This window comes from Spermophilus citellus (genome assembly GCF_964194105.1).
Source record: "Spermophilus citellus genome assembly, chromosome: 4".
Taxonomy (NCBI): domain Eukaryota; kingdom Metazoa; phylum Chordata; class Mammalia; order Rodentia; family Sciuridae; genus Spermophilus; species Spermophilus citellus.
In genome coordinates this window covers 115,265,297-115,291,702 of record NC_138185.1, presented here as the reverse complement: position 1 = coordinate 115,291,702, position 26,406 = coordinate 115,265,297, and the positions used below count along the sequence as shown (strand labels likewise).

Below are 26,406 nucleotides of genomic sequence, written 5' to 3'. Positions count from 1 at the left end.
CCATGGTGTTGCCCTTTCACAAGCACGCACACTTCTCTCTGGACCCTCCATCCCACTGCCCCTAATCCCTATGGAATAGTATATTTTTATCATAAAGTGTATATAGCATATGAAAGGAAAACATGGTGTTTCCCAGAGCAACACCTCCCTACAAAATGGGTGCAAAAACAAGAAAAAGCACAAAGAATAAACACACATTGTGTGGAAAGACTTACTGGTCAAATTTACTGTCATCTAAAACATTCACATGAATATAATTATGCAAACAAATATACAGACTTATACATGTACATAAAAGATAAGGAAAACTGAGTGATCATCTACCAAAACACAATGAAGACCAGTCTCAGTTCTGAGATAAATTTTCCTAGACTGGAAACAAGCAGAATATATTAACAACTACAGTGAGGAGTCCTAGACATACAAGAACATAAGTTTTATACTTTGTTCAAGACCAACTCTGTCTCTCACCTGGAAATTATGTTGGAGCTGAAGTAGCTGGTATTGTCTTGAAAAGGATCTATTCTGGACAAAAGAACAGACTGGAAACTGAGTGTTAACATACAGATACCTCATCTCTAAATAGACTATAAACAATTTATAATGCAAGAACCCTCATCTCATAAATATATTTTGAAAAATATTTTTAGTTGTAGATGGACACAATAACTTTATCCTTTATTTTTTTTTTACATGATGCTGAGGTTTGAATCCATTGCCTCACAGGTGCTAGGCAAGTGCTCCACCACTAAACCACAACCCTAGCCCCATGCCTTCTGATTCCCTCACTCACATAGCAGTTATAAACACAAGGTAGGTGTGTAAATAATAAATGAATGAGGTCAGCCCAGTAGGAAAAAAAAATAGGAAAGTGAAAATACCATAGAATTAGAGGATTTTAGAGCCAGGAAGTTACTAGGAGATTTTGTTTCAATTACTCATTTTATAATTGAAGAAATTTTATAATTAAATATAACAGCTTGCCAAGACCAAATAAATCAATTTATGATTTAATTTTCATGGCTTTTAATTTGGAGTTCTACTAACCATACTTCATATTTAAGAATGGAAGAGAAGAAAGCAATTCCTTAAGGAGACTAGTATGTTAATTAGTGCAGGTGGGTTTTGATGAACAAAAAGTAAATACCTAAGTGGGAGAGGTTAAACTGATTGAAATGAGTAGGACAGTTAGCAGGTAAGGAAAAAAAAAAAAAAGAACAAAGACAAAGGAGTAAGATGGAAAAAGAAGTTGAATAAAGAGATATGGTAAGAAAAGGAATAAAAAGGATGAGGAAGAAAAGTTATAAGAGCAAAAAAGTAAAATCTAGTGCAGCAATGAGAAGGAGTAAAACAGGGCATGGTGGCACATGTCTATAATCCCAGCTACTTGGGATGGATGCTGACGCAAAAGGATTGCAAGGTCCAGCCCTCCCTGGGCAACTTAGGGAGACATCTCAAAAAAAAAAATAAAAAATAAAAAAAGTCTACAGATGTAGCTCAGTGACAGAGCACCCTGAGTTCAATATCCAGTATTCAAAAAGGGGGCCAGGCAGGTGGAGAAAAAGAAATGGGAAGGTGAAAGGCAGAAAATTATTAGAGAGGGATGGGGAAATGGTTTCTGGAAAATTTTTAATGCTTCATACATTCTTTTAAAATAAAGAAACTATGAAATTTATCGTTCCCACAGTGAAATAAGATTGCCTATAAGTTAGTAACAAATGTCAACTACTAATCTTGCAATGAAAATCTATTCATATTTGGTATTATACATGAAATACAAATGTACAGTGTTACCAATTTGGAGTGAAAGGGAAGTCTAGTTTTAAATTTCCTCCTTGCACCATAATCTTTTACTTAATTTCCCATATGCATACCACTCTTCATATTGCAAACTTCTTACTTCCTCATGAATTATCAAATACATTTGTTAGCTATACCTAAAATGAATTGTTGCCAACAGTAGAATCTGTTTCTCTCAAATAACATGGAATGTGGTTTTTCATCTCTAAACTTCACAACCATTTAAAAACTACTCAAAACTGTATATCTACTTTTTTGAAAAGATATATAAGGTTTATAGTTCTATTGCTTAATGCTGAATATTTCAGTCTCTTCAATATCTTATGTCACCACCCATTTAAATAAACTTTAAGGGCTGGGTCTCAGCGGTAGAGCGCTCGCCTAACACGTGTGAGTCGCTGGGTTTGATCCTCAGCACCACATAAAAATAAATAAAATAAAAGTATTGTGTCCAACTACAATTAAAAAAATTAAAATAAATAAATAAATACACTTTAAGAATTAAAAATCCCTTTCCATTTTCCTCAAAAACTGTAACAAATACCATGGTAACTGAAAAAGACACTGAAAATTTTATATACTTGAAAACAACTTTGAGAATTCTATTGCCCATCATATATATATATATATATATATATATATATATATATATATATATATGGATTTGACCAGCCCTACTTTATCACTGAGTTTCTTCAGCCCTTTTCATTTTGATACAGAGTTTCACTAAGTTGCTTAAGGCCTTACTAAGTGGCTGAGGCTGGCCTTGAACTTGTGATCCTCCTGCCTCAGCCCCCCAGTGCCTGGAATTATAGGGATGTACCACTGTGCCCGCTTTTGTTACCCCTTCCAGTTAATAAACATATCATTTTAAAATTTTTAAGATCTACCATATGATCTAAGACTATAAGCAAACACTTAATGTGGAAAGAAACCCAAATGTCTGGAGGAATCATTAGCCTGGAGAATAATTACAGCAATTTAACTTTGAGATACTATATAAAATTCAACAAATGTGACACCAAAAAAAAAAAAAAGACATTTAACTTGGGGCTGGGATTGTAGCTCAAGGGTAGAATGCTTGCCTAGCACATGTCAAACACTGTTTTCAATCCTCAGCACCATATAAAAATAAAAAATATAATAAAGGTACCATCTACAACTAAAAAAAAAAAAGACATTAAAACAATGCTGGTGTTACATAGGGAAGTGAGCACTACTGACAATTATTAATGGTACTGTGAATTAGAATTTTTCTAAAAAGTACTTAAAACTGGTTTTACTCTTTCCAACTAATTCTATTTTGATGAAATCATCTCAAGAACATATCTTTTAGTTGCTCTCATAGCAGTTGAGAGTAGAATAGTGGTTACCAAAGGTTGGGAAGAACAGGGGTGATAGAGGGATGGGAAAAGGTTGGCCAACAGGCACTAAGTTAAAGTTATATGGCTTGAGAAATAAGTTCTGTTGTTCTCACCATTTGATCTAGTCATCCCACTCCTAGGTTTATACCCAAAGGACCTAAAATCAGCATACTACAAAGATGCAGCCACATCAATGTTTATAGCAGCTCAATTGACAATAGATAAACTAGGGAACCAACCTAGATGCCCTTCAACAGATGAATGGATAAAGAAAATGTGAATATATATACACAATGGAATATTACTCAGCCTTAAAGAAAAATGAAATTATGGCATTTGCCAATAAACGAATGGAGCTGGAGAATATCATACTAAGCAAAATAAGGCAATCCCAAAGAACCAAGGCCGAATGTTTTCTCTGATGTGCAGATGTTAATTCACAATAAGGGGGAGGGTGAATAGAAGTATTTTGGACTGGATAGAAGGGAGTGAAGGGAGAGGAGGGGGCATGGGAGTAGGAATAATAGTAGAAGGAATCGAACATTATTACCCTAGGTGCATATATGATTACATGACCTGTGTAACTCTACATCATGTACAATCAGACAAATGACAAGTTATACTCCATTTATGTATGGTGCAACAAAATGCATTCCACTGTCATGTATAAGTAATTAGAACAAATTTTTTAAAAAGACTGAGAAAAAAATTCTGGTATTTACTGAACAGTAGAGTGACTATAGATAATGATGACACACTATACATTTCAAAAAAAAAAAGGGAAAAGGGATTTTAAATGTTTCACCACAAAAGAATGATAAATACTGGAGGAGACAGATACAGTTACCCTTATTTAAATATTATAAAATGTATAAATAGCAGCTTGGGAGACTGAGGTAGGAGGATAGTAGTTCAAAGTCAGCCTCAGCAACATAACAAGGCAACTCAGCGGGACCCTGTCTCTAAATAAAATATAAAAAAGGGCCGGGGATGTGGCTCAGTGGTTAAGTGTCTCTGGGTTCAATTCCTGGTACCAAATAAATAAGTGTAAAATGTATAAATATACTGAAATACCACATGGTACCCCACAAATATGTAGTTTTTAATTTCAATTTTAAAAAATTCAGGGCTGGGGTTGTGGCCTAGCACATGTGAGGCACTGGGTTTGATCTTCAGCCCCACATTAAAACTGACTAAATAAATAATAAAGATATGGGGGAAAAAGAAGTTTTCTTAATTCAAAAATACAAAATTCAAAAATACAAAATAAAAAATTCAAAAAAATTTTAAAAATTAAAAGTAGTAGAAAAAAAGTGTTTTCATCAAACTATTAGTCTAAAGATTATTTACAACTGAATTTCATTAAGAGATTCACAGAATTTCAGAGTAGAAAGGGACCTCAAAATCTTTTGGTTCAATCTGATTTTGTTGATGAAGAAATTAAAATTAGGAAGGCTAATTTTTTTTTTACATCTTAATTTTTTTTATTTTTATGTGGTGCTGAGGATCGAACCCAGTGCCTCACGAATGCCAGGCAAGTGCGCTACCACCTGAGCCATATCCCCAGCCCCTAGGAAGGCTAATTTGACTTATCCAAAGTAGCACAATTCAGCAGCAGCAGAGCAGGGCCTGAAATTTCTTATCCCAAATTTCTTGCTACTATACCACGTAGACTATTCCACAAAAGCTGAAACAGTGTCCCAGAAGTGACAAAGACAAGCAGATCAGCTTAGTGAGGCTGGATGACACCTTGCTCTCTAAATATTCTTATGACCAGACTAGCCCTAACAAAATGTTTCTCCTATTCTTTAAACTCCCTTAACCTATCTTCAGCATCAAACCAACCTCCAATGTACTAGTTCCACTAAATGCTGATTGTTCTCAAATTTCTCACCTGCCATGTCCTATCACTGAGATCCAAAATACCCATCTAATAATGCTATATAAATATCTATTAGCCAAAACAGAATTCTTTTTCTTTTTGGTACCAGGGATTGAACCCAAGGGTTCAACCACATCCCCACTGATCCACATCTCCAGGCCCTTTAATATTTTATTTTGAAACACCGTCTTGCTAAGTTGCTGAGGCTGGCTTCAACCTTCAATCCTCCTGCCTCAGTCTCCTGAGCTGCTAGGATTACAGATGAGTGCCACCATGCCTGGCCAAAACATAACTATTTCTTTGGCAACTCTCCTTCAGGCCCAAAGCTATTTCTCTACCACAGACATACTTATACCCTATAAATTCACCAGGAAGGGTATAAATTTGAACCTGGGATGTTTATGCCATATTCTCTCCTGCCTTGTTTTAATTTTCTGAACTTAGCATTTTCAGAGTCTAACATACTATATATTTTATTTAATTAAGTTATTTGTTTATTCTTTCTTTCCACAAGATTGTAAATTCCATGAGGGTAGGGATTTTTCTGTTATATTTACTACTGTATAACCCATTTATTTGTTGAATGCATGAATGGAAAAAACCGAAGTGTCAGCAAAGAAAACAATCAAGAACCTGAAGAGACAGCCTACAGAACAGGAGAAAATCTTTGCTACCTGCATCTCAGATAAAGCATTAATCTCCAAGATATATAAAGAACTCAAAAAACTGAACAAAAAATAAATAAGTAACTCAAACAACAAATGGGCAAAGGAACTGAATAGACACTTCACAGAAGAAGAAATATAAATGGTCAACGATATATGAAAAAATGTTCGACACACTAGCAATTATAGAAATGCAAATTAATACTACACTGAGATTTCATCTCACTCCAGTCAGAATGGCAATTATCAAGAATACAAATAACAGTAAATGTTGGTGAGGGTGTGGGCAAAAAGGTTCACTGATACATTGCTGGTGGGACTGCAAATTGGTGCGATCACTTGGAAAGCAGTATAGAGATTCCTCAGAATGGAACCACCATTTGACCCAATTATCCCACTCCTTGGCATATAACCAAAGGACTTAAAATCAGCATACTATAGTGATGCGGCCACATCAGTGTTCATAGCAGCTCCATTCACAATAATAAACTATGGAACCAACCTAGGTGCCCTTCAACAGATAAATGGATAAGGAAAATGTGGTACATATACACAATGGAATATTAATCAGCCATAAAAAATGAAATTATGACATGTGTTGGCAAGTGGATGGCACTGGAGGCTATCATGCTAAGTGAAATAATCCCAAAAAACCAATGTTCTCTCTGATTTGCGGATGCTGACTCACAATAGGTGGGGGGAGGGAGAGGTGAAGGTTCACTGGATTGGACAGGGGAAACAGGGAGAAGAGAGAGAGGATGGGAATCGGAAAGACAGTAGAATGAACTGGACTTAACTTTCCTATGTTCATATATGAACACACGACCAGTTTAACTCACATCATGTACAATCATAAAAATGGGAAGTTATACTCCATGTATATGATATGTCAAAATACATTCTAATGTCATGTATAACTAAAAAGAACAAATTTTTAAAATAGCAAATTAAAAAAAACAAAGTGTCATACCAAAAGGAATAATTTTTAAATGTGGAAGATAAGATTAAATACCACAATGAAATAGATATTTACAGGAGTCTGGGGTTGTGGCTCAGCAATAGAGCGCTCACCTCGCACGTGCAAGACCCTGGGTTCGATCCTCAGAACCACATTAAAAAAAAAGTGAAATAAAGGTATATAAAAAGAAAAGAAATAGATAAAAACAGAAACATAGGTAAATTCTTTAAATTTAGTCTTGGGTAAATATAGTAAAAAATAAAGGAATCTGTGGCAACACAGCAATGTATAGACTAAAAACATATGCCCAAAATAGCACCTTTGTTTTCAAAGATATATTCAGGATAATATATAGAACATATTAAAATAAATGAAGCAAATAGAATGGGAATGAAGATGAGCAGATAAAGGAAAATGAAATTAAAGAGGATCCTGAACAAGTCAAGGACTGAAGTACAGCATAAAATGAGAAACATGATCAAATCAACTCTTTATAGCAGAGGCACACTCACCCTACTTCCCCACAAAGAGGTACTAACTACTTTTTAACTATTTTAGCAAAACTCAAATCAGCATGACCTTGAGAAGAGCTAGTTAAGTGTTAATATAAAGGAAACTCCAACTGGAATAAGCTAAAGAGACAACTAGAGGTGAGGAATTATAAGTAATCCTTTGGAGGAATTTTGATATAAAAGGGAGCAAAGAAATGCAATGGTAACTGGTAGAAGATATGGAATCAACAGAGGGTTTTTAAAACAATGAGTGAAAATTAAGGGAGGTATGCCAATGGCAACCCGTCAGTAGAGAGAGAAAATTAGAATGAAGGTGAGAAAGATGATGACTGGGAAGATGATTTTAAAGCAAAAACATTGAGAAAGTGTGGGGAAATAGGATCCAAACCACAGAGGGTCTAGTCTTAGAGGCAAGAATTTATCTTATTGTAAAAAGAAGCTATCCATAATAAATATTTATATTAATAATTTTTATGAATATACAGAACTTGGTTACATGGGCTCTTAGTTGTTTTGGGGTCATGAATCTCTTCAAAGATCTAATTAATTTTAGAGAAACTTTTCTCCCCTAAAATACACAGAGATGTTTAGATAAAACTTTGCATACAACTTGAGGGGTTCACTTAGCCATGCTCACTCCCCCAGATAGTCCATATACAAGTACAGGGCTTTCTGTTTTTGTTTTAGATTTTTTTTTTCCTTTCTTTTTTTGCAGTTCTGGGAATTGATTCCAGGGACACTCTATCACTGAGCTACACACCCCCTGCCCCTTTTATTTTGAGACAGAGTATATCAATTGCCTAGGCTGGCCTCAAACTTGCAGTCCTCCTACCTCAAACTCTAGAGTTGCTGGGATTATAGGTACAGACCACTGTGCCCCCCTTTTAAGTATAACACATATAGAAAGGAGTACAGTTCCAGGAATTATCACAAAGTGGCCATACTATCCATGATAAACACCACCCAGGTCAAAAAACAGAGTATTAACTAGTAACAGGAATCTCCCTCCAACCTTCCCAAAGAGAACCACTGTCTTGAATTGTAATACTAGTTTTATCTCTAAATTTTATATAAATGAAAAACTCATACAGCACATACTTTTTGGTCTAGCTTTTTTCACTTCACAATGTTTTTGAGATTCTGCCATATTCAAATTCCTAGAAATAGTTTGTTCACTTTGGTTTCTGTATATAGTTTTTCATTTTAAATATATACAATTTTATTTATCTACTCTATTAATAGACACCTGGCTTGATTCCAAAGTCACACATAAAGCATTTTACACGTCCTTTGATACACAAGCACATGCATTAAAAAAATACTAAGAATGAAATTGCTACCATATGGGATACATTCAGCTTTGGTAGACAACACCAGTTTTTCCAAAGTGGTTGTTAAGACCTCATACTTGATGAAAACAATGCCTTAGAAATAAACACCTCTATCATTTTTAGTAAGCAGAAACATTTCTTTCAGCTGTCTAAAATGTTGTTTTGTTGTTCTTTTTTTTTAATTGCTGAATACAACTACATAAACTGTAAAAAGTAGTGAGGTATAGCAGTTATATGTTCTGCAATCAAATCCTAGTTCCATCCAGTGTTAGATTATCAGATAAGCAAATCAGCTTGTGCTTATGTACGGGGCGGGGGCCTAAAAAAAGTTAAATTTTAATCAAATAATTTGATTTAAATAATTAAATGATGAGGTACAAATTTTAAAAATAAAAAATTTTCTAATGCTATTATCTTTTGTTTTTTTAAAATATATATATTTTAGTTATAGATGAACACAATGCCTTTATTTTATTTATTTATTTTTATGTGGTGCTGAGAATCCAACCCAGTACCTCACACATGCTAGGCAAGCAAGCACTCTACCACTGAGCCACAACCCCAACCCCTTATCTTTTGATTTTTTTTTAAGGTTTGGTACTAAACTGTTTTGAGTTACATTACTGGTACCACAATCAGTTCAATGCTTAGTGATATGAAAGTTTAGAGATAGGAAATCATAACTGGTTCTCTCATTTGATTTCACCTGATAATTGTTAAATGGGTGTTTATGGAAATGGGCATATGTCAGTTTTATATTTTACTGTCTAACAATTGAGTTAGCTCCCTCTCTATAAATAGAATCCAACACATGTGTTTAAAAAGCTAGATTTTAGAGTCCATCATGAAGCCAAAAAGGCCAGATACCTGCTCTCCTTGCTTGAGGAGGCACACAGACTGGTCACTTAAATGCATTCACACAGAATTTAAAGTCACAAAGAACTGTAAATTCTTTCTGGGCTGGGGATGTAGCTCAGTGGTAGAGTGCTTAAAATAAATCCATCCATCCACCCATTCATTCATTCTTAGGGCTCTTTCTGCCATGGGAGGATCCACAACAAGAAATTGGCATTCTGCCACAACAAAAGAAGGCTTTGACCACTCAAGAACTCCGATCTTGGACTTCGAGCATTCAAGACTATGGGAAATTACTTTCTGCTATTTATAAATAAGAAATAATTCATTCTTAGGTCAGTGACATACAGCACCCCGCAAAAGGCAAATGGCATCCAGTGGCATCAATGGTGTCTTAAACGGGAAAAGACTATCCCTATGGTTATTACTTTGACTATGGTCTAGTTCTAAGGTTTGTCCATCTCCTATTTGTCTGAGTCTGGCTCTCCAATCTTCAAGTCATTTCTGTCGAATAACCAATTCCCTTCCAAAAAAAAAAAAAAAAAACCTTTCTCTTTCGCTTCAGCTAACCAGAGCTGACTCTTGTTTGCAACCAAGGATCTAGAAATGATACCCCTATGGTATGCCAGGCTCTGTAGTAGACAATGGCAATACAAAGACAAACTGAGCCATGATTTTATCTTACAGGAGTTTAATAGAAAAGACCAATAAGGGCTGGGGTTATGGCTCAGTGGTAGAGTGCTTCCCTAGAACGTGTAAGGCACCAGGTTTGACCCTTAGCCCACATAAACAAACTAAATAAACAAACTAAAGATATTGTGTCCATCTACAACTAAAAATATATTTAAAGAAAAGACAAGTAAATAATCAGTATGATAATGTTTAAGCTCTTAAAGGAGTAATCAAAGAAAAGCAAAGAACACAAAAGCTCAGGCTTGAGGAATCAAAAAAGAGAAACAATCTAAACCCTGCAATATGAATAGGATGATAGAAGAGAGGTGGTAGGGTGTTCCAAAAAAAAAAGAACAAGCACAAAAGCATATCTTTCTTTTTCTCTGTTCATCACCCTTTCCCTATATATTATTTTTAAAAATTTTTTTAGTTATACATGGACACAGTATCTTTATTTTGTTTATTTTTATGTGGTGCTGAAGATCGAACCCAGGGTCTCACATGTGCAAGGCGAGTGCTCTACCGCTGAGCCACAACCCCAGCCCTCCCTATATACTATTAAAAGCACATTCGAGGGGCTGTGGCTGTGGCTCATTAACTGGTATGTGTGAGGCACTGGGTTCGATTCTCTGCATCACATACAAATAAATACAATAAAGGTCTATCAACAAATTTTTTTTAGAAAGCACATTTGAATATATGTCAAATAAAAATAGGGGGGAGACATATTTAAGCAATTGAAGTAAAGAAAGGAAGACTGATGGATTTGTAAAACAGCAAGAAAGTCCCTACATGTGATCTTGGTGACAATGGTGATGATTTTGAGTTTACTATTTGAACATAAACCTCATGCCTGAAACACACATATATATAAACACACCCCATCACCACCACAAAACTGGCCACAAGTACCTCTCTTCTCTCCTCACTTCAGTCACTTCTCAGAATAGTCAACCTGGACTTTTAGGGGGATTTTTTATTTGGTTGGTTGGTTATTTGTGATGGGGTGGAGTAGGAATCATGAATGAGTAGATAAAAGAATTGAAAAGGGAAGTAAAGGTGTTAATCAGGTGAACAAAGCAGTGAAGCACAAAGCATCCTGCCAATTGCTTACATGGGTTTTGCTTAATGGTAGGTACAATTCTACAGGGGAAAAATTATATAAAATAATATTTTACAAAATAACCTATACATGCTCTTTTCTCTAAAATTATAAAATTTTGGTGTTGACATCAGTCATGTTAGAGATTTACCTCAATCATTTTCACTATTTGCTTTTATAAAATTATGCTCTTTTTAAGTTTTACAAGCTCTATCATTTTCTGTCATCTACTCTATGAAGGTCTATGCTTAAACAGGAAAAATGAGCAGAAAGGAAACTAACATACCAACCAAACAAAACTCAAAAATTTTGATAAAGGAATTTGAAAGGAAGTGATCAATAACATCTCATTCTCAAGAGTGACATGAAGGTTACAGAACAAATAATTTGAATATTTTATAATCTACAGTTTTTATTTTTAAAAAGTTCATATTTACAGCCATGCGGACACATTTGAAAAAATATTTTCAGTTTCATTAAGTTGAATGATACAAAAATTGCCATTAACCATACTGAAGTCCTCTTTTTACACAACTCTATAGTACCTTTGCAATTCATGTCCTCCTATTCAAATGGCCAGCTCCTATGAAATACTTAAGACGTATTCTTGCAATTTTTCCACACTTCTTTCCCCTTGAGAGGCTGCCATTCTATTTTCTTTTTTTATTGGTGAGTATAGTTGTACACAATGATGGTATTTGTTGTTACATACTTATGGATGCACACAATATAACAACATAATTTGGTCATATCACTTCTCAGCACTTCCCTCTTTCCACCCCCATCCCTTTACTCAATGGATCTCCCTTTGATTTTCATTAGATCCCCACCCTGCCACACATACATCTTTCTTTTCCTTTTCCCCCTCTAGCTTCCACATATGAGACAAAACATCCAACCCTTGACCTTCTGAGTTTGGCTTATTTTGCTTAACATAATGGTCTCCAGTTCCATCTGTTTTACTGCAAATGAAATAATTTCAATTTTCTTTATGGCTGAATAAAAACTCCATGGTGTATTTATACCACATTTTCTTTATCCGTTCATCTGTTGATGGAACACCTAAGCTCGTTCCATAGTTTGGCTAATGTGAATTGTGCTGCTATAAATATGGGTATGTACATATCACTACAGTATGATAACTTTAATTCTTTGGATAAATATCAAGAAATATTATAGCTGGGTCATATCATAGTTTTAATTTGCATTTCTCTAATTGCTAATGATGTTTAACATTTTTCATATATTTGTTGGACATTTCTATTTCTTGTTTTGAGAAGTATCTGTTTAATTTAATTGTGAATTTATCAATTGGGTTGTTTGGTTTTGGGCTATTACTTTTTTTAGTTGACAATGGATCTTTTTATTATTTATTTATTTATATGTGGTGCTAAGGATCAAACCCAGGGCCTCACACATGCCAGGCAAGCACTCTACCACTGAGCTATAACTCCAGTCCCAGGTTTTTGAGTTCTTTATATATTCTAGATATTAACCTTGTCAGAAAAGTAGCCATTAAAGATTTTCTCTCATTCTGTAGGTTCTCTCTTCACATTGTTTCCTTTGTTGTACAGAAGCTTTTTAATTTGATGACATCCCATTTATTAACTCTTGGCATTATTCCCTGAGCTTTAGGGGGTCCTACTGAGAAAAATCATTGCTTGTGCCCATGTCCTAGAGTGTTGAACATAAGTTTTCTTCTAGGAGTTGTAGTTTCTGGTCTGATTCCAAGGTCTTTGATCCATTTTGAGTTAATTTTTGTGCAGGGTGAGAGGAAAGGGTCTTGTTTCATTGTTCTATATAGGGATAACCAGTTTTCCCAGCATGTATTGTTAAAGGGCTGTCCTTTCTCCAATGCATATTTTTGACACCTTTGTCAAAGATTAGTTGACTACACATGTGTGGATTTGTCTCTGTGCCTTCTATTCTGCACCATAAGTCTATGTGTCTATTTTTATGCCAGTACCATGAAGTTTTTGCTACTATATCTCTGTATTATTGTGATATTTCCAGTATTTTTTTTTTTTTTACCTAGATTGCTTTGGCTATTCTGGGTCTTTTATCCTTCCAAATGAATTTTAGGCTATTCTGGGTCTTTTATTCTTTCAAATGAATTTTAGGACTGGTTTTGTTTTTTTGTTTTTAAGTTCTGTGAGGTATGTCTTATGTTTCATGAGTATCCTGCACATATCTTTTATATGTAATTATTTCTTTGGACATCTACTCTTCTCAACTACATTTTAAATTCTTTGAGATTAGGCAATTTTATATCTCTAGCTGTAAATATATGTTTTAGAACAGTCCCTAGCAGACAGCAGTCAGTAAATAAGTTCTTTGTTACTATATAAAACCATTGAAAGTTCTGTTATTTCACACAAAAAATCTTAATTTCATAATTTTATGAAAAATTAAATAGTAATTGTCATTAAAAGATTTTAAGTAAGCAAGTCTTAATTGTTTACAATAATGGAAAAAGGAAGAGGCATCAGTAATTTCTAATGACTTATAATATGCCTCTAGAAAGTGCTTACTGAAATTACATTTGATTATAATTGTCCAATCTTATAAGAATTTATTTTATACCAAAGAAAGAAGGGATAATGTGTAAGTCTGACTCAGAAGTAGTTAGGAAGTTCTACAAATTCCCCATTCTGTCCCCTTGTTCAACATTTTTCTCCTTGCTTCAATTCATCTCACAAATAAAAAGCACAATCTTAGCACAGCTACACCCCCCCCCACCTTAATCCATACTGGGAAAGACTGGTTAAACGCTAGTGAGATGGCTTCTTGGTCACCAAGCCATGCAGCCAGCCCACTAGTCCTTGCCAAAAAGTAGAGCAGTGAAGTGGCAGAGCGGCAGTCTAGGCAGGATGAAGCATCATGTATGCAGGATGAAGCACAAGCACAAGTGACCCAGGGTAAGCCAACCTGTCACATCATAGCAGCCCAGCCTGCACCCAGTGTGGATGCCTGCTGAAGAAACACGCTCCATGCAGCACTGCAGCTCCAGACCCCTCACCAAGCATGCTGGATTCACTAACTTCAACTTCTGGCTTTCCAAGAAGAGGGGAGAAAACAGAATGGAATTCACAGCTAACCAAAAACATTAGTACTTGTCCAAACCCTAATTAGTATAATTTTAGACTAATAGCATTGGGACCTTTTTCAAATCCTGATTAGCATAAATCTAGACAAACAGCATCCACCGGAGTGCTATATAAATCGAGACTGGAAACCTTGTCAGGTTCCCCTCTCACACTGCAGGAGTTCTGATTTTATACTCGTGAATAAATACTGTTCTCACACTTACTAATCCCAGTCTGTGGATTTCATTCTTTGAATTTATGAGACAAGAACCCAGAAAGAAGAAGAAATTGATGGTGAGCTGCTGGGGTCTGCTGCAACAGTGAAAGGCGCGGCCCGCCATTAAGAGCTGCAACAAATTTCTCGGCTGCAGAGGCCTGCAGCTTGTGCAGACCCCACCTGCCAACAGAAGCAGAGAAACTCTGGTTTCAAACAGTACAGACTAACTGAAGCATAAGAGTAAGCAAAGGACATGCCAATAACTTAAGAAGTACTACTAGGGCTGGGGTTGTGGCTCAGTGGTAGAGCACTCGCTCAGCACGTGCGAGGCCCTGGGTTCGAAACTTAGCACCACATAAAAATAAATAAAGATTAAAAAAAAAGAAACAAAAAAAAGTACTACTAAAAAACTATATTGAATTTTAAATAAGCAACTAATTATACAGTATAAATAAGAAATGCTAATTATCATTAATGCCAATCTCAAATTTGTGACAAGATGTTGAGACCAAATATTGGAGCTATTAGAAAAAAAAATAATTAACTTGCCACGATATTCTCAAAAGTAAGAAATGTATCTTTTATTTTAAGACCCAAGATTAGTTTGTTTGTTCAGTCATTCACTAATTTGAAGCTCAACAGAGGAAAAAGACATATAAATTAACATATGTTAAGGGTAACTATGAGTATAATAAAACATTTCCTAACTGCCAGATATTATTCTATTTTATCTACTTAAAGTCACATCCTGTAGCAATATATGAACGCCAGTGTCTACAGAAGCACACTTCACAACAACCAAACCACTGAATTAGCCTAGGTGTCTATCAATGTATGAATGGATAAAGAAAATGTGGGATATATACATGATGGAGTTTTACTCAGGCAAAAGAATTAAATTATATCATTTGCAGGAAAACACATGGAACTTGAAAGCATTAGGTCAAGCAAAATAAGCCAAACTCAGAAAGTCAAGAGTCATGTTCTCTCTCATGTGCAGAAGCTAAAAAGAGAAAAAAAAAAAAAGAAAAAAATGTGGGGAGCTGGGTGTAACAGCACACGACTGTAATTCCAACAACTCAGAAGGCAGGACTGCAAGTTCAAGACCAGCCGAAGCAACTTAGCAAGGCCTTAAGCAACTACCCTGTCTCAAAATTGGAAAATACATATATGTATATTAACATATATGCTAACATAGAACTATATTTGTTTGTATACATAAATAAAAGGGCTGGGGATGTGGCTTAGGGGTTGAGCACCTAAAATTCCCAGTACCCACCCCCCCCAAAAAAAGAGAAAAAGGTAAGAGGAATCTCATGAAAACAGAAAGACCAGTAGTATAGAGGAAGGGGAACAGGGGGAGAAAGGAGGGGAAAAAAGGGGGAAGCACTGTGGAACAAAACCGATCAAATTATACTAGTATATTGTACACATGTACAAATGTTACAACTAATTCTACTATTATGCATAATTAAAATGAACCAATAAAAAATCCTCCCTCATCAAGTAAATTAATGGATTTTAAAATACTTTATTTGTATTAACAAATTTAAGCTTCACCACATTATGAAGGCATCATTATACCCATTTTATAGGGGAAGAAATAGGTGTACACAGAGGGGGGAAAAGAAAGGTAATCCATTAGCAAATCCAGGTTCACAGTCTGAATCCACAGCCAATTATTTATTTATTTATCTATTTTTTAAATTTTTAGTTATGTGTAGACACAATATCTTTATTTTGTTATTTTGTTTACTTATTTTTATGTGGTGCTGAGGATCGAACCCATTGCCTCACATGTGAAGCAATCACTCTGCCACTGAGCCACAACCCCAGCCCCCAAAGTCAATTATTTTATACTGCCTCTCCAATACTACAATAATTCACTCAACAAATTTTTTTTATTTTTTTATTTGTTTTAATTAGTTATACATGACAGTACAATGACTTTGCCTTCTCAGGGCCAGGTAACTGATGTGCTTGAGGTATGACACAGTTACTAACAGATTATTCCAGAAGGGATCCCATAATCCAGAAAAGAGCAGAGATCTTGATAAGGATTTCTGGAGTAAGTAATGCCTTAACTGAGACTTAAAAGACATAAAGGAAGCCAGGTGTAATGACACACACCTGCAATCCCAGTGACTCAGGAGGCTGAGGCTAGAGGATCACAAGTTCCAGGCCAGCCTGTGCAACTCAGAGAGACCCTGTCTCAAAATAAAAAATAAAAAGAGCTAGGGATGCAGCTCAGTAGTAAAGTGCCATTGGGTTAAATCCCCAGTACCACACATACACAAGGTTAATGGAATAAAGAGGTGGCCCACACCTATAATCCCAGCAGCTCGGGAGTCCTTATCTGTCAAGTGTTATGTCCTAAGAGAGGACTCCCCTAACAACTTTCTTGAGGACTCTTTTTCATTCTTTCAATCACCCTGTTTCCCTCTATAACACTTACCACTCTTTGAGCTCTTCTTGTTATTTACAGGTAATATATCAAAGTGATTAAGAGGGCAGGCTCCACAATCAGACTGGCTGCATTTAAATTGTAGCTGTCACTTACTAGCTGTGTGACCTTATATAAATTGTTTAACCACAAAGTGTCTAATTTCCTCATCTTTAAAATGGACAAAATAGTCAGGTGCAGTGGTGCCTGCCTGAAATCCCAACTACTGAGGAGGCTGAAGCAGGAAGATCACAAGTTTGAGGCAAGCCTGGGCAACTTAGTGAGACCCTGTCTCAAAAGATATAAAATAAAAGGGGAGCTGGAAATGTAGCTCAGTGGGAGTGTGTCCTGGATTCACTCCTTAGTACTGAAAAAAATATACACACACACATAAGACAAAATAATGAAGGACTTAATTCACAGACTACTTAAGAGAGTTAAATGAGCTAGTACATAGAACGTTATTAAAAGAATACAGCTCTCAGTCCAGGGTTGTAGCTCAGTGATAGAGCACTTGCCTAGCATGCATGAGGCAATAGTTCAGTTCTCAGCACCACATGAAAATGAGTAAATAAAAAATAAAGGCCCATCAACAACTTAAAAAATATTTTAAAAATACAGCTCTCAAATAATATTCTCTATTTGTTTACTTGCAATGGTCTTACTGATCCACTAAATGGCATATCTGAATATGTACTACTAAATACATCTGAAGCAATGATTTGGTCTATATCTAAAGAAGTAAACTAACAACCAAATAAAGGAATACTATTCTGACTAAACCTCCTCAAGAAATACTGCTTTCAGGGCTGGGGCTTAGCTCAGTAGCAGAACACTTGCCCAGCATATGTAAGGCACTGGGTTCGATCCTTAGCATCACATAAAAATCAACAAATAAAATAAAGGCATTTGGTCCATTTACAACTATAAAAAAATTTTAAAAAGAAAGAAATACCACTTTCATGGAAGGAACTGCTTTTGTCACAAAAGTCAAAAAAAGAAAATCATACAAACCTATAGTTAAGCGAGGAAACTATTTTAAAGTTTTATGTGTAATTATTATGTAATTTACACCAATTTATAAAAATAAAATTAAAATATGGAGGATAAGGAGAAAAGGTTCTAACCTAAGTATCTTTGGGAAACAATGTTTTGACTAGAAACACTAAGGCTAAAGACAAAAGTAACTATAACAATAAATACTGCTCTCGGTGTTAAAGTCAATTCTCACAGAGATACAGATTAACAATTCTGCTATATATGTATATTTGGATTAAACAAAGAAGTAAATGGATGTCAAATGGTAAGAATCAGGTCTCTAGTTTTTGGAGGGGGGTATATGGATAAGCAAGGAGACAAAGCTAGAATAAACCATGTGTTAGTGAATTAGTCAAAGATGTTAGCATGAACTCATATTCTGCTTAAATGTAGACAAACAAAAATAGTTCTGTTAGCATATATTTTAATATACATACATGTATTTTATAAGTCCATGCACTATGAAGGCCTACCAATAGTAATAAGCATGTCTGGTACCTAGAACCTATCATCCTCAAATAAAAGGAACAAGGGATCCTTAGGAGAAGGCTGATGCTAGGGCTGGAGCAGGGAATATACAAGACGGGCACTGGAGCATCTTATAATGCAAGCAAAACGATGGGTTATGTCCTGTTGGTCACAGGAGCCAATCTGAAAGGGGTGAAACAAATTGAGCAACACAATAAATGAGGGAGAGGAGGAAAATTTCTCAATAGAAGAATTACAAATAATTTTACAAATTAAAGGAGTCCTCAATAAGGTAATGCCTAATTTTCAGGGTTTGGGCTATACTTGGTGACTTGTTTCTAAAAAGTAGACTATGAGAAAACTTTACAGTAGAGAATCCTGTACTACTGCAGTATAGTGGTTAATTTGAATTGTCAACTTCATTGGATTAAGAGATGTCAAGGATTAAATGTTTATGGGTGTGTGGGTGAGGGTGTGTCTAGGAATGATTGGCATGTAGGATAGCCAACTGAAAATGGAGACCCTCCCTAAGTGTGGGCAGCACCATCCAATAAGATGATGGCTTAGATGGAATAAAAGTTGGAAGACAAGGAAGCATCAGCCTAAGCAAGCTTGATTCTTCTTCATCATGGTTCTCCATTGCTACTGAGATCATCTGAAGATATGGGACTCTTGTTTCTTCACTCTTCCAAAGTGGACTTTGCCAGTGATTCTCCAGAAGCCTTTGGTCTCGGACTAGGATAGCACCGTTGATCCCTCTTGTTCTGGGGCTTCAGCCTCTTGGACTGTGCAACTACTGGTTCTTCCAGCTCTCCAGCCTGCAGAAGCCATCATGAACTATCCAGCTTCTGGTCGAGTAAGCCAACCTAATAAAAGTCACCTTTTTATAATTATTCAGCAAGAATAATTATAAAGAAATTCAGCAAGATTATCCAGCAATATTAATGACAGCCCTTATTGCTAGTATTTACTTTTGAAATGATGCAACGAAATTGCCACTTTATCTCTGTGGTTATCCTTCCCCAAATCCAAAATTCCAGTCTAATGATAAAAAAACATCAGACAAACCAAAATGAAGGGCATTCCACAAAATACCTGGCTGTATCTGCTATAGTTTAGATCTTGAATATCTCCCAAAGGCCAGTGTGTTGAAGTCTTGACCGTGGCATTACAAGACATAGTGGAAAAAATTTGGACACTGAGGGAGTGCCCTTGAAGGAGCTAGAGACCCCAGTGGCTCGTCTTCCTCTTTGTCTCTCCAGCCACTCTAAAGTGAGCAGCTATGCTCTATCACACACTCCTCACCATGACAGTGCTGCTTTGCACAGGCCCCAAGTCAACAGGGTCAGTTGACCAAGGACTGAAATCTCTGAAATCATGAGCCAAAATAAACCAGGCTGATCTTAGTTCTCTCAGTCATATATAGTGGCCGAGCAAAAACAGAAATACAATGAGTACTATGTAAAATCATCTTGCCATTGATTAAAAGTTTATAATATTGCGGATAAAAGTGTCTGTCAGTCATTTCATCTATTTACATTTTGATTCCTTAATAAGGAAGCAATAGGAAGAGAAAATTCTCCCCTAAGCAGGAGGCCTCTTGAATTTTGGACTAACAAGTAATATTGATCATATTAATAAAATTCTACCTGGATTTTGAAGTCAACAAATTTTAAGTAATTTTCGGTAAAATATATTTTCAGTACATTACTGAAACACTTCCTCAGTCTTAGAAGGACTATAACTATACCTATTTTGAGAAAGCACATTAGAAAGTTCACTATCAACAATATATTAAGGTTTAAAATTATAATAACTTAGGTCTGCACTGGTAATTGTTCCAAGAGATTTGAAGACCTCAAAAAACAAATAAAAAACAAGCTTCCTTAACATTTATAACTATGCTGAAAAAAATCTTAAAATTTAAGAAAAAAGGCAGCTCAACAGAAAATGTGCAAATCACTGAAGAGATAACCAAAAATACTAAAAGATGAAAAAAAAGACAAAAATGAAATGCCATTTTAATACCATTCAGAATGGCAAGGAGTCTGACAACACTAACTGCTGGCAAGGATATGGAGAGACATTGTTTGCCAATATCCTATAAATATCTTATAAAGGGAAAGATACTTCTACCCTAGAACCCAGCAATATGACAACCAAGTATATGAGCTAGAGATATTCTGGCATGTTGCTTCAAGAGATGTGGTGACATTAATGAGGCAAAGTTTATAATAGGTAAAAAAAAAATGAAAACAATTTAATACTCATTAATAGGGGAAATGATAAAATGAGTATATTAATTCAATGGAACACTGCACAACAATGAAAATAATTAACTGGACCTACAGTATCAACAACAATTCATATCAACAAATATGCATTCCATGATACAATCATATTAACAGCTACTTAAACTTATCAGCACATTAAAAAAAAGTGCCAGGCACAATTTTGAGCACCTTTTGCAAATAAACTTATTTAATTTTTACAACAAACTTATGAAATTGACAATTCCGTTACCCCTATTTGATAGATGAAGACATTGCAGCATGTAAAGATTAAATAACTTATCTAACATCATGAAACTTTTAAGTAAGCAGAGTCAAGATTTAAAACAAGAAAGTATGGTTCCAAAGCCAATACTTTTTAAAAGCACCCAAAGCAATGCCATATATTGTTCATACATATAGTTTATGAACTGGGAGGGAAGAAGGAGAGAGATGAAACTGGGAAGAAAGTCTAACTTCACTGAAATATAAAGTTCTACACTGCTATTTTAGAATTCAGTGTGGTGACTATGACATAGATCTTTTTATATTAAAATGTATCTGAAGCCAAAATGAAAATGTTAACATTTTTATATGTGGGTATGGGTGTATACTACATATTTTGGTAATTTACTTTAAAGTTTTTCAAAAATAAAAATGTCTCATCTAGGGCTGGGGATGTGGCTCAAGCGGTAGCGCGCTCGCCTGGCATGCGTGCGGCCTGGGTTCGATCCTCAGCACCACATACAAACAAAGATGTTGTGTCCGCCAAAAAAAACTAAAAATAAATATTAAAAAAAAAAAATTCTATAAAAAAAAAAAAAAAAAAAAAAAAAAAAAAAATGTCTCATCTACAAAACAATATTACAATAAAAACAAAAACAAATTTAAGGAATTTAAGCGGGGCACAGTGGCCCATGCCTGTAATCCCTGCTACTTGGAAGGCTCAGGCAGGAGGATCACAAGATTGAGGCCAACCTTGGGAACTTAAGAGGAATCCTGTACAAAATTAAAAAATTAAAAGGTCTGGGGATGTAGCTTAGCGGTAGAACACCCTTGGGTTCACTCCTCAGTACTGCAGCTTTTACTCAAAAACAAAAATAGTTAAACTGTGAGTTTACATATGCATATAAACTTTTAACATAAATATGGAAAATGAATTTTCACACTGATCAGAAGGGAAAAACTTTAGCAAAGTGACCCAGAAATTGTTATCTCTTACTTAGTATACTTATTCATTTTGATGACTCACTATTTTTAGTGAAAATAGAGTGTAGCACTAATAGAAAAACTCCCATGATATCTTTCTTTTTTCTGGATACTTTGTCTCTTTTATTTTTTCTCTTGTTTATGATTTTCAACTGAAGGAAGTAAGAAAAAGGAACCAAGAAAGTCTCACACATTTAAAAAAAATAACAAGAACAACCATAGATATAAATACACCCTTTCAGAATACAAGATTCCCCAACATAAAGTCAAGTAATGTTTCAAAAATTCATTTTTATATTATTTGTCTAGGAACTCAATACATTTTCCCACTAAGGAAGTTACCAGAGGATATGAACACCAGGAAAAGATACTACCTTAATATTAGCAGTGAAACTGGAAAAGCAAAGTATTCATTGTGTGCTGATGGCTCATAAAGAAAAAAAGCATTCTCAGGCAAAGTTTGAAGGCTAAAATCATGTTTCATTCACCTTTGTATCCTCAGTCACTAGCAAAATATTGGGATCTCATAAACATCCCAAAACCATTGCCTAATAACTGATGAAGTAATGAAGAAAGACTGGGAAGAGAAGTTCATCAATAGGTGGCACTGTCAACAAGAAAAGTTTGGTGTAGGAAGCAAACAGAAAAGGTTGGAGAAAAGCAATGTGCAAATAGTGCAAAACATCTACATATGTAAAACTTAAACAATGTTGATACTGGTAATTAGAGCAATGCCTTTATCTAAATTATCACCTGTTTCTAGTATTGTGTACTGCAAATACACACCATATTTTGGGTTGATTCTGCTACCAATGAATCATAAGATAGTTTCCTTGTTGGAACAATGGTTATTTGGAATTTCAGTATTTCCCCACATAACCCTTAAAAAATATTCTAATATCATTTTGTAATTATAAAAGTAATAATTGGCCAGGCACAGTGGTGCAGGCCTGTAATCCCAGTGGCTCTGCTTGGTAGGATGAGGCAGGAGTTCAAAGCCAGCCTCAGCAAGAGCAAGGCGCTAAGCACTCAGTGAGACCCTGTCGCTGAATAAAATACAAAATAGGGCTGGCCATGTGGCTCACTAGTCGAGTGCCCCTGAGTTCAATCCCTGGTACCTGCCCCCCATCCCAAAAGTAATAATTGTTCAGAAGTGAGAAAAAAATATTAATAGCAAAATTACCCTTAATCCTGTCATCCCAGAGACAATAACTGTTAATATTTTATGTATTTCCTGCCAAGCCTTTTAGACATTTACATGTGGTATGTTATAAATAACAGTATTATATTTCTTTATATTATGATTTTCCTCTCAACATTGTACTTTTTCATGTCAGTAAATGTTTTTTTAAAATGATATCTAGTAGCCAGATCCACCACATAGATTGTCTTAAATTTCACCATTTCCATACTATATTTTGACTGTTCAATTTTTTTGCTATTATAATAACACCCTATGTAAATTAATAGGTTATTAAATGTAAAGTGCTACACTGGCCTTTTAGAATTCAAAGTAAAATTATGGTAAATGTGACTAGGCTCCCATAAAAACCCCTACCATAAATTCTCCTGGACAATAAACAATCAATCGAGGGCACTAAAAAATAGACAAATAAGAAAGGAAAAAAATTCACTACTTTTATCTTTATCCATTCTTTTCTTCTACCTCTGATATGAAAGAGAAAAGTCCCACAAAGATAAGTCTCTGACATTAGAGATGAATAGCAAGTCAATTTTCCTGCTAGAACAACTTACATTTTCCACTTAGAATGAGCTTTTAAGTAAAAAAGCACAAGATTATAATATAATGAACATTTCTGTTTCTGAAATAAGCATGATGCTTGGAAAAATTCTGCAAACAATAAAAGATAACATAACCAATAATCACACAACAGGAAAATAAGTTTTTTCCTAATACTCTGCCATAATTTTTATTATTTTTTAATGAACTAATAAATGTTCCTTTTTAAAAAATATCCTTCCAATTATACTAAATATTATTTAGGTTGTCAGAAACAGGACAATAGTTCCAGAAACTTAAGAATCAATAACTATTTAAGCCAGTGGTAATTCATGTGGAAAAGTTCAAAAAATCACATCAGCTTCCTTCCTCTCCTAAATGAACAGAAAATTTATACTGTGCTTCACCAATTTTTAAAAATGTAAAATTGTGTACACAGTTTAAAACTCAAGGCAAATTTTATTCATTTGTTCACAATATTGGGCTGATGTCAAGATAATCAACTTCTCTAATAAGTTCGTTCTTATAAAATCCCAGTGAAGTAGGTCTGTGTTTAATCATTCAGAAAAAGAAAATTATGTAACGTATATCACAGATACTGATATACTACTCTGGACTCCTTACTGAGAACTCTTGACTCAAAGGGAAATTGTAAAAATGAATTAAAAATTACCCAAAAATGTTTACTTCTCCCCAAAACAAAGTTCCCATAAAAGAGGCCAAATACAGTCTTTCATTATAAGTTCAAACAGGGTTCAAATAGCTCAGAATTCTGTATACTTTTTAATTTTCAGAAGCTGAATCCCAGATCTACTATAAACATAAACTGAATTAACTTACCCAAGAGTTCTTATTATTCAATGTTATATCCCCCAGAGACTACTTTTTATAATAATCTTAAATGCACTACAATAGATTACTGTAACCTGGGCTACACTGTTTACAGGTGTCTCAGTCTCCTTTCCCCAAGGAGGGAAGAGGTGGAAGAGGGTAGGCCAAAATCAGAATGAGGCTATATACATACCAAATAAGAGCTTGTAATTCTATGAGATTGCTTCTTTTATACTAGGGTTATTCTTTTCATTAATGTATAATACATTTTAAAGAATAACATATTCACAGACTAATACAATTTCTGCCCTCAGGAGTCTCTAACTGGCTGACACGCGTTTTCTCCTCAAATAAATGCATGCCTGTTGCCTGATGCCTGTCCTGCTGTTGCAAACAAGACATAACTGTCCTATAAGACAAAAACCCTTCTCTCAGGCTCCTAGGCGTAACCATACGTTTGAATTAAAAGCACCCTGGAACAACAAAAATCATCGGGCACGTCTGTCGTTTAAAAGCACCATAACGAAAAGCTGTCGCTGCGACCCAATTTTAGGTCACAAGCCTTTTTCTTTTTTCTCCTCCCCTCATAAAGCGATAAACTTTAAAGGTAACGATAATAACTGAATCGCCCACCCCACCCCCACCGCCCCGCAAAAAAAAAAAAAAAAAAAAAAAGATTGAAAAACCTGGCCAACTTGGACGCTGGCCGGGCTCACGCGGAACCGGCGCCCGCGGGCCAGGGAAAGCTGGGCAGACCACCAGGAGGAAAAGGCGGGACCCGGGCTCCCCAGGCTCACCCTCTGCGCGTGTTTAAAATACAGAGCAGGTGGGATTCCGGGAAGCCACCTCCGACTTACGTAACGAGCTTGTCAAAATCCAGTTCCAGGACCTCCCCCTCCCCGCCCCCACCACCCAAACAACAACAGCCCCAGGCCAGCCCCTAATAGAAAATCTGGAATGAAAACACCGGAGCCCCCCACGCGTCCGACGCAGAGACGCCCGCGCTACGTTCGGCACCGCGGCGCCTTCTCCGGGCGCACGGAGCCCACGGAGGACGGCCCGGATTCCAGGAGCCGGGGCGGAGGTCGCGGTCATCCATGCCGCCTCGCGAGTCCCACCGCTCGAGTCCCGCGCCCCCGGCTGTCACCTTTCGGGGCCGTGACAGCTCTACAAGCCACCGCTGCCCGCGTAGCTGTCCCCTCACTCACCTCCCCGCTGGCCCCAGCGCAAGCAGCGGGTCAAGCTTAGAGAGCGGCGCCAGATCGCTCACGCACGGCGGCGGGACACGAGGGGCTGAATACCGCGGCGCTCTGAGCCCGCTTAGCTCATCCCCAGCCCAGCGCTCCGCCCTGCGCGGCACCCCCGCCCGCCCAGGCCTGCCGTCTCAGTCAGACGGGACTCCCCCTCCCCTCGCGGTCGCGGCTGCCTCCGCCTCCTTCTTCAGCTCCAGCCGCGGCAGCCGCCCCAACCGGCGCCATCTTGGTAGTGACGGATAGGGCGGGGGCGGGCATCGAGCCCTCGAACACCAATCACAGGCCGAATTTGGCCCGAGGGCGCAGGAGGGGGCCGGGTTGGAGGTATGGAGGTCCTAGCGCCTTCTTGGAAAGGGGCGGAGAAGGTGGGTGGGGCTGGGCCGTGCTGGCTCGTGACGCGCGGTGTAAATGGGGAATCGCACTGTGGTTTCCCCCTCTAGTCGGGAGATCCCGAGCCCCGGGCGGGCGTGGGTGAGGAATACAGTGCTTCCCCTTTTGCCACCCCTAGGCGCAAGGCTCCAGCTCGCGCCAACCGACCTGGCTCGTCCTCCCTGGCACTCCCAGGAGTCCTTGCCTAGCCAGAGCGCGGGGCGTCAGTCTGAGATGCGGCTTCTCCGCCCAGGGCACTCAGATTCTGCAGGAAACCCCCTGAGGGGTTAGCAACCACCTAGTAGGTTTCGGACCCAAGATAGCAGGCCAGGTAAAATGG

General features: G+C 36.7%; 1 protein-coding gene across 7 annotated transcripts in view; it reads right to left on the bottom strand.

The window, feature by feature from the left end:
• Window positions 1-25,910, bottom strand: part of DENND4A (DENN domain containing 4A) — a 114,031-nt gene extending 88,121 nt beyond the window's left edge. For 6 of the 7 annotated variants that reach the window (XM_081291200.1, XM_081291199.1, XM_081291196.1 and 3 more), the window contains exon 1: window positions 25,653-25,910. The gene's annotated coding sequence lies outside the window, so the exon portion shown is untranslated. Of the gene's footprint in view, window positions 1-471; window positions 690-25,652 lie in introns of those variants that run through there. The other variant, XM_081291197.1, reaches the window with a different exon arrangement.
• Between the last annotated feature and the right edge of the window lie 496 nt (window positions 25,911-26,406).